Source organism: Bos grunniens, chromosome X (genome assembly GCF_055505025.1).
Source record: "Bos grunniens cultivar Pamir isolate PY7600 chromosome X, Bosgru_T2T1.0, whole genome shotgun sequence".
NCBI classification, from domain to species: Eukaryota; Metazoa; Chordata; class Mammalia; order Artiodactyla; family Bovidae; genus Bos; species Bos grunniens.
In genome coordinates this window covers 4981953-4999531 of record NC_141194.1, presented here as the reverse complement: position 1 = coordinate 4999531, position 17579 = coordinate 4981953, and the positions used below count along the sequence as shown (strand labels likewise).

General features: G+C 43.5%; 1 long non-coding RNA gene across 3 annotated transcripts in view; it reads right to left on the bottom strand.

The window, feature by feature from the left end:
• Positions 1-17579, bottom strand: part of LOC147339718 (uncharacterized) — a 246175-nt gene that overhangs the window by 63693 nt on the left and 164903 nt on the right. For all 3 annotated transcript variants that reach the window (XR_015158979.1, XR_015158977.1, XR_015158978.1), the window contains 2 exons: positions 14586-14716; positions 12841-12935 (listed from right to left, as the gene is read on the bottom strand). This is a non-coding gene — a long non-coding RNA (uncharacterized LOC147339718). The remainder of the gene's footprint in view (positions 1-12840; positions 12936-14585; positions 14717-17579) is intronic.

Genomic DNA, 17579 nt, shown 5'->3' with positions numbered 1-17579 from the left:
CCAGATTTTTAAATAACTGTTAACGAAGAAATTTGCCATCTGGAGGAACACGGTTGTCATTTATTGACTTCTGCTTCTATAGGTAGGGCTATCTAACTAAAGAGGGATGTTAGCCCTCCTGTAATAAATCCATATATGGTATCTCAGATATATGAAGAATTGTGTATAGATTCCACAAGCTGACCCAACATGTGACACGGGGGTTACAAAATGCTGGTGTCTTGGACTCTCAATGTTGCATCTGATTATCCTTTTGGTAAACGTCACATGGTCAACTTCCCTACAACCGTCAGTCAGTTTAGTCCAGTTCAGTCCAGTTCTTTGCAACCCCATGGACTGCAGCATGCCAGGCCTCCCTGTTCATCACCATCTCCTGAAGCTTGCTCAAACTCACGTCCATCCAGTTGGTGATGCCATCCAACCGTCTCATCCTCTGTCATCCCTTTCTCCTCCAGCCTTCTATCTTTCCCAGCATCAGGGTGTTTTCCAATGAGTCGGTTCTTTGCATCAGCTGGCCAAAGTATTGGAGTTTCAGCTTCAGCATCAGTCCTTCCAATGAACACTCAGGACTGATTTCCTTTAGGATGGACTGGTTGGATCTCTTTGCAGTCCAAGGGACGATAAATGAGTCCAAATGTCCAAATGGCAAGTAATTCATAGACACCCCCTTTTCCACTCATATTAGACTAGAAAACAAAAGAGGGATCACCCGAGATTTTCTGTAAAACGGTAGAAAGTAGGTGTTTGGGGCTTAGTGGACCACAGAATCTCTATGAAATCAGCCATAAAGATAGATGAAGGAATGAGTGAGATTGCATTTCATTACAATGCTTTTTATGAATAACATCCGCAAAGAGTCGGACATGACTGAGTGATTGAACAACAACAATTATTTACATAAACAGGCAACAGACCAGAGTTGGCCCAGGGGTTATAGCTTACACACCTATGGCCTCGAATTCTGCCTTCCGCACCAGTACATTGAGTTCTGATCAACCCAACAATGACAGCGAAAATACTTGCTATCTTTTAAATCATTTATTCAATCTTAATATTATGTATCTATTTACTACATATATATAGGTTTCCCTGGTGGTTCAGCTGGTAAAGAATCCGCCTGCAATGCAGGAGGGCTGGGTTTGATCCCTGGGTTGGGAAGATCCCATGGAGGATGGAATGACGATCCACTCCAGTATTCTGGTATGTATATATATATATGTCTATATTCTACAGAGGTAGTAATATCCATCATAACACAATAAGATAGGTGTCTCTATTTTACAAAACAAGAAGTGAGCTTAGGGACCTAATCTGGTCAATATCTCTAAAACATCCAAATGGACATTTGGATTTGGTAGTTACAGCAGTTTTAGTCAGGATGGGTTGGATTATGCTGCAGCGATAAGCAACCCTCAAACCTCAGGAGTACAAACATACCAGAATCTGTTTCTTCCTTAAGGAGAGTCCAGTCACTTCTCCAGGTCGATTTCCCTCTGTGTAGCTATCCACTCTGGTCTGCTTGCAACTCCTATCAGCTCTGAACTGACACATTCTCTTGTGTCCCCTACAATATGAGAAGACTAGACAAGTACTTTCTCACTCCAGCACGTGTACAGATCACCTAGGATCTTATTCAAGTGAAGCTCCAGATACAAGAATTTTGGGAGTGGAGTCTTAGATCTGAATTTCCATCACTCCATAGTGATGCTGATATCTGGTGACCACATTCCAAGTGGTATGAGGTACCCTGGCAAGAAAATGATTCTATATGGAAAGAGAGACATCTGGTCAACGTTCTATTAGCCCAAACAAGGCAGAGTGCTCTGCATAACTCGAGGAAAATACGGAAGCGGTCTTGATTGCTTTCGTAGGGTATACAGGAAGCACATCTCTTGGGGTGTAGTTGGAATACCTACTCAGTCCATGCTTGGTTGCCTTCAAAGTCTTTACCCAGGTCACTGTGTTACCCTACTTATCCTGCGGACAGTCAATCAGTTCTGACTCCCATCCTGTCAGCCTGGAATCCATCTCGCCCTGAGAGTCTTCATCCCTGAGCCTACGTCTTTATCTTCCATCACCTTGCTCTGCAAAATGTGGTGCCTGAACCAGGAGCGTAAGCATCATGGGGAGTTTGCTAGAAATACAGAATATCAGATGCACTCCAGACCAACTGAGTAAGAATCTGCATTTTAACAAGATCCTTAGGTGACATGCATGCACGTTAACGGACGCAGCTCACCCTCCAGAGACATCACTTTGCTGACAAAGGTCTGTCTATTCAAAGCTATGGTTTTTCCAATAGCCATGTACAGATATGAGAAGAGGACTATAAATAAGGCTGAGCACCGAAGAACTGATGCTTTCAAACTATGGTATTGGAGAAGACTCTTGAGAGTCTCCTGGACTGCAAGGAGATGAAACCAGTTAATCCTAAAGGAAATCAACTCTAAATATTCACTGGAAGGACTGATGCTGAAGCTGAAGCTCCAATGCTTTGGGCACCTGATGCGAAGAGCTGACTCATTGGAAAAGACCGTGATGCTGGCAAAGATTGAAGGCAGGAGGAGAAGAGGACGACAGAGGATGAGATGGTTGGATGGCATCACCGACTGAATGGACATGAGTTTGAGCAAGCTCCAGGAGTTGGTGATGGACAGGGAGGCCAGGTGAGCTGCAGTTCACAGAGAATCGTAAATAGTCTGACATACTTAGTGACTGGACAACAAGAACACTCAGTGTCAGATGATTTTAAACTCTTCCAAATTTTAGCTATCTTTTTATCTATGAAAAGAGGAAGGGGTGGGATATATTCTGATAGACTTGAGTTAAACTAAAAAAACCATTTTCATCAGCACAAAAGCTTTGACTGGAACACTTAAACCCTTACCATTGCCTTAAGGAAGAGGAATTTCCAAGAGAGTCGAGAGTGCTTTTTAGCACATTCCAAAAGAAAAATTCTAAAACCTCAGAAGGCATGTAACTGTCAGTTTTTGGCTACAATCCTTGACTGAGCAAAAACTTCCATTTCAGAATGTTCACTGTTAATGTACAGGAAATATCTGATTTTCCCACGTTGACTCTACATCCTGCAGCTGCGCTGAGGTCGTAGATTGTTGTCCCCGTTTCTGTGTGGAACCTGGAAGGTTTTTGACGTGCCAGAGCAACCTTTGCCCTTTTTAATCCCGCATCTTTGTCTTACTGCACCTTCCCCTACGAAGACATCTGCCTGATTGATTCATTATTTAAAATACAGAAATCCCAGCAACGGGCTGAAGGAGATGAACACAACCCTGAAGGATTGGATGGCTGAGACCTCCAAGCCCTTGGCTAGGATGCTCAAATAGTGATTCAGAGCTGGGAGTAGTGCTCTTGCCTGGCAGGTGGGCTGATTCCCCACCAGCTGGCAGTGATGGGCTTTTTATTCACGTTCCAGGATCAGAAACAGAGAGCATACTCAGAGAGCGCCACGGGGCAAGGAGAAGGCAAAAAACACTCCAGCACCCTTGGCCGGCTCATCTGTTCACGAAGTCGCTTGGTAAAATGAGCCAATTTTCTTCCAGCTCTGGCTACTCACAGCCTGGCTTCTTCCTCTCTGGCAGTCATGAGTGTTTTAACCAGAAGCACGGATGGAATGGAATGCCTGAACAGGCCTGCAGAGCTCCCCAGAACAGGCTCCGCCCCCTCATGAATGTTTAAATGGGCGCCTCGGAACCTTGACTTTCAAATTCCCAGGGGCTAAGATATTACAAGTCCCCCTGCCTGATACAAGGGGCCAGGAGATGAAAACAAAGATAATGTTCCCAGCGTGGGAAGAAATATTATCCTGAATAATTTATAGAGAGCTATCCTATCAACTTGCAGTAAATGGAATTCAGGATAGCCCATCTCCTGGCCTATTGTTGATTTTTCCCCAAAGGAAGGTTGTAATTTTGCTTTTTTTTTCAGGTTGAAAAATCGATGCTGAATTTAAGTCTCTCCTCTGCGTTAACTCAAAAAAAAAAAAAAAAAATCACTGTTTATAGCAAGAAATCAACACAAATCAAATTTTCAAAAAGTACTGATACATCTGGTCAACACTAACCCAGACAGACTCATGCATTCCATTTCTCTCAGCACTATCAAGGTGTAACTGACAAATAAAACTGGAAGATACTTCTTAAAAAGCACAGTGTAATGATGTGCCACACGTATATCTTAAGAAAGGATGCTCGCACATCAATCACAAAAAATACTAACCTTTTTAATTTTTTTGTGAACAACATTCAAGTTCTACTCATCTTTTCAAGTTTCATTTACACAGCATACTGGTGTCAACTGTAGTTACCATGTTATACACTGAATGCTGCTGCTGTACTGAGCCATGCCTGACTCTCTGTGACCCCCGGGCTGTAGCCCACCAGGCTCCCCTGTCCATGGGATTCTCCAGGCAAGGATACTGGAGTGGGTTGCCATTTCCTTCTCCAGGGGATCGTCCCAACTCAGGGATTGAACCCAGGTCCCCTTCATTGTAGACAGATTCTTTACCATCTGAGCCACCAGGAGGCCCAAAGTTCTGATCACACACCATAATTAGACGATGACTAATTGATGCTTTCATCAGGCACTCTATCTATCAGATCTAGGCCCTTAAATCTATTTCTCACTTCCACTGTATAATCATAAGGGATTTGATTTAGGTCATACCTGAATGGTCTAGTGGTTTTCCCTACTTTCTTCAATTTAAGTTTGAATTTGGTAATAAGGAGTTCATGATCTGAGCCATAGTCAACTCCTGGTCTTATTTTTGTTGACTGTATAGAGCTTCTCCATCTTTGGCTGCAAAGAACATAATCAATCTGATTTCAGTGTTGACCATCTGGTGATGTCCATGTGTAGAGTCTTCTCTTGTGTTGTTGAAAGAGGGTGTTTGTTATGACCAGTGCATTTTCTTGGCAAAACTCTATTAGTCTTTGCCCTGCTTCATTCCATATTCCAAGGCCAAATTTGCCTGTTACTCCAGGTGTTTCTTGACTTCCTACTTTTGCATTCCAGTCCCCTATCATGAAAAGGACATCTTTTTTGGGTGTTAGTTCTAAAAGGTCTTGTAGGTCTTCATAGAACCGTTCAGCTTCTTCAGCGTTACTGGTTGGGGCATAGACTTGGATTACTGTGATATTGAATGGTTTGCCTTGGAAATGAACAGAGATCATTCTGTCGTTTTTGAGACTGCATCCAAGTACTGCATTTCGGACTCTTTTGTTGACCATGATGGCTGCTCCATTTCTTCCGAGGGATTCCTGCCCGCAATAGTAGATATAATGGTCATCTGAGTTAAATTCACCCATTCCAGTCCATTTGAGTTTGCTGATTCCTAGAATGTCGACATTCACTCTTGCCATCTCTTGTTTGACCACTTCCAATTTGCCTTGATTCATGGACCTGACATTCCAGGTTCCTATGCAATATTGCTCTTTACAGCATCGGACCTTGCTTCTATCACCAGTCGCATCCACAGCTGGGTATTCTTTTTGGTTTGGCTCCATCCCTTCATTCTTTCTGGAGTTATTTCTCCACTGATCTCCAGTAACATATTGGGCACCTACTGACCTGGGAGTTCCTCTTTCAGTATCCCATCATTTTGCCTTTTCATACTGTTCATGGGGTTCTCAAGGCAAGAATACTGAAGTGGTTTGCCATTCCCTTCTCCAGTGGACCACATTCTGTCAGCACAGAGGTTTGTGACATTGTACAGGAGACAGGGATCAAGACCATCCCCATGGAAAAGAAATGCAGAAAAGCAAAATGGCTGTCTGGGGAGGCCTTACAAATAGCTGTGAAAAGAAGAGAAGTGAAAATCAAAGGAGAAAAGGAAAAATATAAGTATCTGAATGCAGAGTTCCAAAGAATAGCAAGAAGAGATAAGTAAGTCTTCCCCAGTGATCAATGCAAAGAAATAGAGGAAAACAACAGAATGGGAAAGACTAGAGATCTCTTCAAGAAAATTAGAGATACCAAGGGAACACTTCATGCAAAGATGGGCTCGATAAAGGACAGAAATTGTATGGACCTAACAGAAGCAGAAGATATTAAGAAGAGGTGGCAAGAATACACACAAGAACTGTACCAAAAAGATCTTCACGACCCAGATAATCACAATGGTGTGATCACTGACCTAGAGCCAAACATCCTGGAATGTGAAGTCCAGTGGGCCTTAGAAAGCATCACTACGAACAAAGCTAGTGGAGGTGATGGAATTTCAGTTGAGCTATTCCAAATCCTGAAAGATGATGCTGTGAAAGTGCTGCATTCAATATGTCAGCAAATTTGGAAAACTCAGCAGTGGCCACAGGACTGGAAAAGGTCAGTTTTCATTCCAATCCCAAAGAAAGGCAATGCCAAAGAATGCTCAAACTACCGCACAATTTCACTCATCTCACACACTAGTAAAGTAATGCTCAAAATTCTCCAAGCCAGGCTTCAGCAATATGTGAACCGTGAACTTCCTGATGTTCAAGCTGGTTTTAGAAAAGGCAGAGGAACCAGAGATCAAATTGCCAACATCCGCTGGATCATGGAAAAAGCAAGAGAGTTCCAGAAAAACATCTATTTCTGCTTTATTGACTATGCCAAAGCCTTTAACTGTGTGGATCACAATAAACTGTGGAAAATTCTGAAAGAGATGGGAATACCAGACCACCTGACCTGCCTCTTGAGAAATCTGTATGCAGGTCAGGAAGCTACAATTAGAACTGGACATGGAACAACAGATTGGTTCCAAATAGCAAAAGGAGTACGTCAAGGCTGTATATTGTCACCCTGCTTATTTAACTTATATGCAGAGGACATCATGAGAAACGCTGGGCTGGAAGAAGCACAAGCTGGAATCAAGATTGCCGGGAGAAATATCAATAACCTCAGATATGCAGATGACACCACCCTTATGGCAGAAGGTGAAGAGGAACTCAAAAGCCTCTTGGTGAAAGTGAAAGAGGAGAGTGAAAAAGTTGGCTTAAAGCTCAACATTCAGAAAACGAAGATCATGGCATCTGGTCCCATCACTTCATGGGAAATAGATGGGGAAATAGTGGAACAGTGTCAGACTTTATTTTTGGGGGCTCCAAAATCACTGCAGATGGTGACTGCAGCCATGAAATTAAAAGACGCTTACTCCTTGGAAGGAAAGTTACGACCAACCTAGATAGCATATTCAAAAGCAGAGACATTACTTTGCCAACAAAGGTCCATCTAATCCAGGCTATGGTTTTTCCTGTGGTCATGTATGGATGTGAGAGTTGAACTGTGAAGAAGGCTGAGCACCGAAGAATTGATGCTTTTGAACTGTGGTGTTGGAGAAGACTCTTGAGAGTCCCTTGGACTGCAAGGAGATCCAGCCAGTCCATTCTGAAGGAGATCAGCCCTGGGATTTCTTTGGAAGGACTGATGCTAAAGCTGAAACTCCAGTACTTTGGCCACCTCATGCGAAGAGTTGACTCATTGGAAAAGACTCTGATGCTGGGAGGGATTGGGGGCAGGAGGAGAAGGGGACGACAGAGGATGAGATGGCTGGATGGCATCACGGACTTGATGGACGTGAGTCTGCGTGAACTCTGGGAGTTGGTGATGGATAGGGAGGCCTGGCATGCTGCGATTCATGGGGTCACAAAGAGTTGGACACGACTGAGTGACTGATCTAATCTGATCTGTGTACGAGAAGATGCAGAAGTCTGGGCTCACTGAAATCATCCCTTGATCTGTGTCTCAGCTGTCAGAAAGAAAGGTGAAAGTGAAGTCGCTCAGTCTTGTCCAACTCTTTGCGACGCGTGGACTGTAGCCTTCCATGCTCCTCCATCCTGGGTTGCCATTTCCTTCTCCAGGGGGTCTTCCTGACCCAGGGATCGAACCCAGGTTTCCCACATTGCAGGCAGACGCTTTAATCTCTGCACCACCAGGCCAAAGAATTGATGCTTTTGAACTGTGGTGTTGGAGAAGACTCTTGAGACTCCCTTGGACTGCAAGGAGATCCAACCAGTCCATCCTAAAGGAAATCAGTCCTGATTATTCATTGGAAGGACTGATGCTGAAGCTGAAGCTCCAATCATTTGGCCACCTGATGCGAAGACCTGACTCACTGCAAAAGACCCTGATGCTGGGAAAGATTGAAGGCAGGAGGAGAAGGGGACGACAGAGGATGAGATGGCTGGATGGCATCACCAACTCAATGGACATGAGTTTGAGAAAACTCTGGCAGTTAGTGAAGCCTGATGCTGTAGTCCATGGGGTTGCAAAGAGTTTGACATGACTGAGTGACTCAACAACAACAAAAATTTCTATACATTGTGCTGTGTGTATAGTATATGTCTCATTGATCGTAGCATAATATTAAATACACAACATTCAAACTGATGGTTGACTCTCTTCTAAACACTATCTCTAGGAGTTAAGATAAATGTGGAAATACCAATGTGGCTTGATTAGCTACGTTCCCAAGAGAGATAATGACCATTACTAATTGTATTTTTAAGTGCACAGGAAATCTATTGCTCCTCCAGAGAGCCCCAATAAGCTGATTCCATCTGCAGATGGCAGAGAAAGCAGTGCTCCCTCCCCAGGCTTGCTGCATGTCTTGTTGACATCTCAATCTAACCCGCCATGCTGACTTAAAACAGACATCATGCGTCTATGGCCCCAGGCCAAATCTTGCCTGCTGCTTGCTTGTATACAGTACAAGAGCAGTGAATGTTTTGTTTTGTTTTGTTTTAAGTTTTGTTGTTGTTGTTGCTGTTTTTGCATTTCCAAGTGTTTGGGAACAATCAAAAAGAATAATATTTTGTAACACATGAAGATTCTGTGAAATTCCAATTTCAGTGTCCATAAATGCAACCAGACTGAAATGCAGCCATCGGCGTTTCTGCACTGTCTCTGGCTCCTTCTGGACAAGAAAGCTAAAGATGTTTACTATCTGACGCTTGGCAGAAGAAAAGATCTAAGGCTTGCTCCCCCTAAGAAACAGAAGCAACACCCCGTGGGAGATGTGTGAAATACTGAATCCTGGGCCAGATCCCGGAAATGATTTAGAATGTCTGATTTAAGGAAGTCCTCAGGTGACTCATGCAGACATGAAAATTTGACAAGTCCACCCTAAAGAGAATGATATCATAGACATTTTTCAAGAGCTCAGTTCAGTCGCTCAATCGTGTCCGACTCTCTGTGACCCCATGGACCGAAGCATGCCAGGCCTCCCTGTCCATCACCAACTCCCGGTATTTGTCCAAACTCATGTCCATCGAGTCGGTGATGCCATCCAACCATCTCATCCTCTGTTGTCCCTTTCTTCTTCTGCCCCCAATCTTTCCCAGCATCAGGGTCTTTTGAAGTGAGTCAGCTCTTTGCATAAGGTGGCCAAAGTATTGGAGTTTCAGCTTCAGCATCAGTCCTTCCAATGAATATTCAGCACTGATTTTCTTTGAGGATGGACTGGTTGGATCTCCTTGCAGTCAAGAAAAGGACGTCAATTTGAAGCAATGCAAACAAATTGATTCATAACTCACAAGAGTCAAGGGTAGTTTAGTTGAAAATAAATACTAAATGATGAGACATTAACTTTCATGGGGGAAAAAACATCTGAGGAAATTTTAGATTTAACTCTGAACAACTCTAAAATGGAGAGAACAAATATAAGCCCAGTTTTCCAGAAAAGGACACTTGCTTACTCATAGTTTTTTTTTGTTTTTAAATTGATCTAAACTGTTCCTTGCAGTAAAGATGTGACTAATTAACCATCAGAGCCATGTAAACAATTTCACCTCTGAAATAGGAATGATTTATGGGTGAATATATGCTCTAAGTTTATGAGCCAACAAAAAGGACTTTCATAGCTCACAGAGCATTATAATCCATGAGATCATTCTAACCCATCAGTCAATAGCCATTTACCCAAATAAACTGTCTGTAGAGCCTTTCCCCTTGACACTTCAGCTGGTTATTTCACGACCACGGGACAAGGACCTCTTACAGATCCCCAGGACTTTACCGTCAGGAGGAGAGCAGCGTAGATGCTTAACAGCCTGCTTTTCTTACATTGAAACCCTTGTTTCTTTTGATGGGGACCCAGGTTATTCTTAAGATTTTCTCCTCTGGTCATTAATCACAGAGGAAGCATTGACAAGAACAGGACTGTAACTTCTCCTGCAATAATCGTTAACGCAGTCCGTAAACAAGGCTGGCATTCAGCCCAGGTTGTCAGGGGTGACTGCCAAAAATGATCCATTGCCAGACTCACACCCTCATGTATGTTTTCAGTGTCTACTTTAGGTGAGCAACTCCAAGAAGCCGAACTTTCAAACGCTGGAGAGGAAAAACGTTTGGAAAAAATTACAAGAGTACTGGAGTGGGGTGCCATTATACTCCAATATAATTTCCTTAAAAAGGACGCCATTTGGTGATAAAGCAGGCATATTCACCCATCAAGGCCATTCAGTCATGAAATTGATTTGCATGGAAATCGGTTGTCACAAGCTATTGACAAACTTAATCAGTCATGCACACCTTTTCTTCACCTCTGACAGTGTGGTGATCCACGCCCACACGAGGATCTCAGATTCCTTTTATCAGCGCTGATGGCCCATCAGCTTGGGTCTAGATGATATGGCCTCATCCACAATGTTATGTCTCAGTGAGTTTCCTCTTTAATCATTCCACCCGTCCTGTTAGGAGCATGTCTGTCATTCTACTTCTGACTTAACGCTGAGCCCTACCTCATTTCACTGGGGGTGACCTAGAAACAATCACACTGCCCATCACCACAGCCTCTTTCCCACATGAAACGAAACCTACAGTGTGACGGAAATCATCAGGGCTTCTACCACGTCCCTGGTTGGAAGAACTGGTATGACTAAGTGTACCGATTTCCACTTTCAACCTTCACAGGTATGAATCAAATTCCTACTATAAATACAAGTTCTATAATAACAGTATTCTACATAGGAATCCCCTCAATGATTAAAAAAAAAAAAATACAAACAGGAAAGGGACACTCCACTATTTTCAACCAGACTGAAAATCAATGTGAACGAAGAGTAAAATAAAATCAGGTCAGAGAGGATTAGAGACAATGCCCCAAAAGGAATGAAGGCCTCTGAAAGATGTCAGCACCAGCGATTGGCTGACTTTTTCATTTGGGTACCACTCCTGGGCTCCCTGGTGGCTCAGATGGTAAAGCGTCTGCCTGCAATGCGGGAGACCCGGGTTCCATCCCTGGGTCGGGAAGATCCCCTGGAGAAGGAAATGGCAACCCACTCCAGTACTCTTGCCTGGAGAATCCCATGGATGGAGGAGCCTGGTAGGCTACAGTCCATGGGGTCGCAAAGAGTCGGACACGACTGACCGACTTCACTTACTTAGCTCGGAGAAGGCAATGGCAACCCACTCCAGTACTCTTGCCTGGAAAATTCCATGGTCAGAGCAGCCTGGTAGGCTACAGTCCATGGGGTTGCAAAGAGTCAGACACCGCTGAGCAACTTCACTTTCACCACTCCTGGGATGAATTCACTCCAGCCCTTTTTGTGCTCTGTTTAATATCCACACTCACTAAAGAGAGACTCCAACTTGAGTAACTTCAGTTACATATTTACTCCTTCAAGATGCCATGAAGGTTAAGCGGGCTTGTCTAAAACCCATCCTCCCCAAAAAAGAAAAAGGCCAGGATGCTACTTTTAAGACAGCGACGTATGAATGGATGACAGGTGATCAAAATAGAAACAGGCCATGAAACTTCTTGCCTCTCTGGTATCCAGAAAACCCAGCTCTTCACAGACACACTTACAAAACTGTCCACCACCTAACAGGAAGTAGTCATTCCAGGTACAACAAGACTTGTTCCCTAACAGGAGACGACACAGCCTCGCCACGTGGACAACCGTCCTGGGATGCCCCTGTGGTCTCTGGCTTTATCTAGACTCCACAGTGATGTTCGACAACGTAGACAGTGAGAATTAACCACCAGAGCCAACGCGCCCGACCACTTGAGGACAAGGAAGTGAGGTACTTAATTAAAACATGCACAGCAAGTTGTGTACGAGACATGGAACCTACAGGGGGCATATCGTATTTTCCGCCTGTGTCTTTTCTTACCTGCTCAAGTCCTCATGACGGTCGTCGGCAGCACTTGGATTCACGAGGGATCCTTGTTTCTTGGAATGGAGCCACTGAGAGCCTCCTGAGCCCTGCAGGGCTACTCAGGCAGGGGGACATTGTATTCATTCATCCTGACCAGCCTGCATGATGTCAAAGGGAGCGGTCCCAGAGATCCCGCTGGGCTCTTCCCAGCGGCCTTATATGAGAATCCCATGTCCCCAGAAGCATCTAAGTCAGTGCCCCCACACAGCATTCTAAACACCCAAAACAGAGACAGTCGGCCCCCTATAGGTAAGCACAGAAGCTTCATCTTCACAATACTGCTGTTTAAAGTGTGTTTAGCCTGGGGAGACATTTCATCCCTGGCTAGTTCAATGTGCCAGTCAGACAAGCTCAGAGCCAACTGGGGGAGAAACAGACATTTTCTGAATAGGTCTTGAGAGATGCTCAAGAGTAAAGAGAAAACGAGAGAGACAGAAACGCTGATAAATAAAAGCATACACTAGTCCGATGTTGATCAAGGTGGGGAAAATACTTGGTTACAACTATCTGAAGCATATGCAAAATGTTCTGTGCTCTCATCTAAAACTTTGCAGTTCCTTCGTATCTTAATTTTTGTGTGTCTGTCATTTCAGTTTAGTTTTCATCTAGCTTTGTGTGTACTACATGGTAGACGCTTTACTCTGTACAAAAATGTCTGCGACTTCTTTGTCTAAGACGCTTTCTCACCTTTTTGGAAGGCAGGTTCTCCTGGGATGTAGCTTTTCACGGGACACTTTGAAGCGGAGTTGTTCCTTTGTATTGGGACTTTCCTAGAAAGTCTTCTGTGGAAGAAAAAAAAAATATTTTTTATTTTATTAATCAGTTTTTAAATTGAAGCATAGTTAAATTGAAATGTGGTGTTAGTTTCCAGTCTACAGCAAAGTGATTCAGTTACGTGCGTGTGTGTATTCTTTTCCAGAATCTATTGCACTATAGGCTGTTATAAGATACTGAATACATTTCCCTGAGCTATAGAGTAGTTCCTTGCTGTTTACTAACTTTATATATCAATGTGTATATGTTAAACCCAAATCCTCAATGTAATACCTCCTACCTTGCCCTTTGGTAACCATAAGTTTGTCTCCTATGTCTGTGAGTCTACTTCTGCTTTGTAAATAAGTTTGTTTGTATCCTTCGTTTTATGCACACGTAAATGGTATCGTAGGATACCTGTGTTTCTCGGGCTGATGTACTTCACTCAGCATGACAATCTCTAGGTCCACCTATATCGTAGCAAATGCCATTATTTCATGCTTTTTCGTAGCTAAGTAATAGTCCATTGTGTGTATGGGAACCGTCTATTTTTTCTCTTTTCTGGCCTTGCTATGAATCATGCAAGATTGAACCTGTGCCCCCTGCGGTGGAAGCACAGAGTGTTAACCACGGGAAGGGTTAGACTCAGGCGCATTCGCTCTGCTGGTTAATGTCTCACTGTCTACGTTGTCGAACATCACTGTGGAGTCTAGATAAAGCCAGAGACCACAGGGGCATCCTGGGACGGTTGGCCACGTGGCGCGGCTGTGTTGTCTCCTTACAGGGAGCAAGTCTTGTTGTACCTGGAAGGGTTGTAACCAGGGAAGTCCCTTACGACATCTTGTTTATTGGTTCATCTATAGATGGGCATTTAGCTTGCTTCCATGTCCTGGCTATTGTAAACAGTGCTGCAGTGAACACTGGAGTACATGCATCTTTTTGAGTGAGAGTATTTCCCTGACACATGTCCAGAAGTGGGGTTGTATGACCATATGAGCAACTTCACTTTCCCTTTCCACTTTCATGCACTGGAGAAGGAAATGGCAACCCACTCCAGTGTTCTTGCCTGGAGAATCCCAGGGACGGGGGAGCCTGGTGGGCTGCCGTCTATGGGGTGGCACAGAGTCGGACACGACTAAATCGATTTAGCAGCAGCAGCATGCTAACTCTATTTCTAGTTTTTTTTTGAGAAACCTGCGTACTTTTCTCTTTCGTAGCTGCACGAATTCACATGCCTACCAACAATACTAGAGGGTTCCTTTTTCTCCACAGTCTACAGCATTTATAAAACAATGCATCTTTAGGTGATAAGTATACTTGTAGGATAAAATAAATAATTAACAGTAATAAATATACCAAAGCCGTTATACTACCAAAGCAAGAATATCTGTGCTGAGTTTGTTATGATTATTTTGGCAATGCTCTATGACTAAGAAAGAAAAGATGAGGAATTAAACTAATGAAAAATTTATAATAAAAGAAACTATAAACCTATGGATTTATAAGTGATTATTGCAGTGAGTGATATAAAAAGTACAATAAGACAAAACCAATTACCTATTTATTACAGGAGAGATGTGCTGAGGAGGAAAAATAATATTTGTGATTTGCAAGGTTCATAAACCACCAGACATTACTGATTCATATGTATGGGCTTTGAGTTAGTTGAGGTAACCTACCAAAAATGCTCCCCGGGGAAACCGAGAATTCTTCCTGTCTGATTTATCGCCCAAACACTCTTTATTTTACAGCAGCATTTACAGTTTACTGATCGGCTAGTCAACAGGTTCATCCATTTGGGGACAGCATTCTGTTTATGAATAAACCATACAAAAAATCATACAATTAATAAAAAGAACAATAGCAAGGAAAACTGGAGCACAAAATTGAGGTAATAAATTAAGCCACATTTTTCTTTTGATGTGTGTTTTTATGACCCTGACTGTGTTTTATGCTCCAGAACTTTAACTTTCTGCTGTAAATGAAATGATTCTCCAGTTGACACTGACTCACTGCACACCAAAAAAGTTGAGTAATAACATCAGGACTCCTGAATAGCAAGATTCAGCCCCTAAAGGTGATAAGCCCTTCTTTGAAACATTAATTCACTGTTTGCTTTTCATCTGTGGCAGGTCACATTATCACAGACAGCATCAGCTTCATCAAATATCTAAGTACTCAATCCCCAATTTCTCCTATAATCCCCTTGCAGACAAGAACTCTACCAATTTATTATAGAGAAAACTAATACAACATCTCAGAGATGGGGACAAAATTACTTGAGAAAGTTTCTGATTCATTCCTCAAGTAATTTTGCCCAATTATTTGAATGATCCTAATTCATCGTCCAGGGCTTCCCTCGTAGCTCAGCTGGTAAAGAATCTGCCTGCAGATACAGGAGACCCGGGTTTGATCCCTGGATCAGGAAGATCCCCTGGAGAAGGGAATGGCAACCCACTCCAGTGTTGTATTTGGAGAATCCCACCAACAGAGGAGCCTGGCGGCTTACAGTCCATGGGGTCACAAAGAGTCGGATCTGACTCAGTGAGTAAAGAGTAACAACATCAAACTTTTCTCTCCTGTAACTTTTACATTTTTCTTTCTACGGACACACACTGACTTCTGTATCATGAGTTAGCTTCTTTGCCATTGATCACCAGAGGAATGACGTCGGTGGAATGCAGAAGGTGCGTGAGTTCATATAAATTGTATTCCGGATTTTAATGTTTCATACCAGTGAGTCACAGCCGTGGAATACAAAGTACACGAACGCTATTTCTCTCACCCCACCTTGTCTTTCTGGCCCATGTAGCCAGCCATTCAGTCATCTGGGATGTGCTGCTGACCTTGTTTCTCCCTGACTTCTGTACATTTTTCTTTATCTTCCGAAACCTGGGGTACATCCCCCTGCGAGCAAGCTACCATTCTCCAACAGAACATTCCACACACACGCCAGCCTCTGTTTCAAATGAGCACTGTGAGTGTTTTTTCATTTGCTAGTGCCTTTGATATGACTGTATTTGTTATTATGCAGGTTGCAAAGTTCAAAAGGTTTTGAGTGACATGCTCTCAACTATTTTCCCCAAGCCCTGTTATTTTTAACTGTTTTGCTGATTGCTAAATTTATTTTTCAGGCGTGTCTCTATCACGGAATAGCAAAACAAACAAAAGCAAAACTCAAATATCAAAACCCTGTATTCACCCTTAGAGGATCCATGAGCTCAGATATATCTTTCTGTAATAAAAAGAACAAAGTCTTCATTTCACCCCATCTCTCCCCGGAACTACAAATCTCTGGCTATCCATCACTTCACAGGAAAATCTCATGAAATATTCATCTCTAATTGCCATCTCCCCTTCACAATTCCTAAGGCTGGTTTTCATCTCCTCCACTGATCTAAAACATCTCCCACACTGGTTAACAGTAAGGTCTTTGCAACTAAATATAACAGACAAAAAAAAACAACCAGGCACAGTCCACAGGCCCCTGGACCAGGGTAGGTGGATGGATAGATTATGGTGCCTTCATAATACAACAGAATTAAATCAGAAGGTGAGAATGATGTATGTGAGAGTGTGGACCAGTCTCAAAGTAATGATGCTCAGTGGGAAAGCCACCTTCAAAGACTAAATGCAGGGACTCCCCTGGTGGTCAGGCAGTTCAGAAATTGCCTTGCAATGCAGGGAACAGGGGTTCCATCCCTGGTCACAGAACTAAGATCCCACAAGCAACTATGAGGAAAGACTCCTGAGTGACAGGTCGAAGGTCCCCAAGGCCACAACTAATTCTCAGTGTTGTTGCCATGGCTCAGTTGCTCAGTCGTGTCCGACTCTTTGTGACCCCGTGGACTGCAGCACTCCAGGCTTCCCTGTCCATCACCCAACTCCCAGAGCTTGCTCAAATTCATGCCCATTGAGTCAGGGATGCCATCCAACCATCCCATGCTCTGCATTAGCCATACAAATAAAACTAAATATTAAAGAAAAGGCTCAATCCTGTGCAATTGCGTTTTACAGGACATTCCAGCCAAGATAAAAGTACACAAGCGGCCCTGGGAGAGCTGAGGGGCTGCTCAAAGGGGCATTTTGAGCGGGCGAGGCAGGAGAGGTAGAGGAATCGTCATATATCCTGAAGCCAAGATCTGTACACTTGGGTATGTTTGTCAGTAACATAAATCTGAACCTGCAAAAGCTCTTTTACTGTATGAAAATGGCACCATAAAAAAAAGCAATGAGTAAACCGGATATGTTTTGGTCCTCGGTGGATCTGACGCGGTTACGGCACAAGACGCAGGTTTTCCTTCCGCTCTGGTTTGTGTCTCCTCCATTTCTCCCTTCTGTCCTGATGGCTCCAATCTAGTCTCTCCCGGATGTCTCTTCCATACACTCCCCAGCCACCGCCCCCCACTGGCATCCAGCTGTCCAAATGCTCCAAAATGCCCCAGTTCCTCACCATTGTGTTCTGACTGTCTTCAGATCCCACTTCCTATTCATCAGTTGATTCCACCTACGAGTTGATGACTCGCCAGTTTTCCCAGACATGTCATCTGTCCTAGAAACCCACCTATGAACTCATCTTTGGACATCTCAGGCTTCCCTGGTGGCTTAGACGTTAAAGAATCTGTCCGCAATGCAGGAGACCTAGGTTCAATCCTTGGATTGGGAAGATGCCC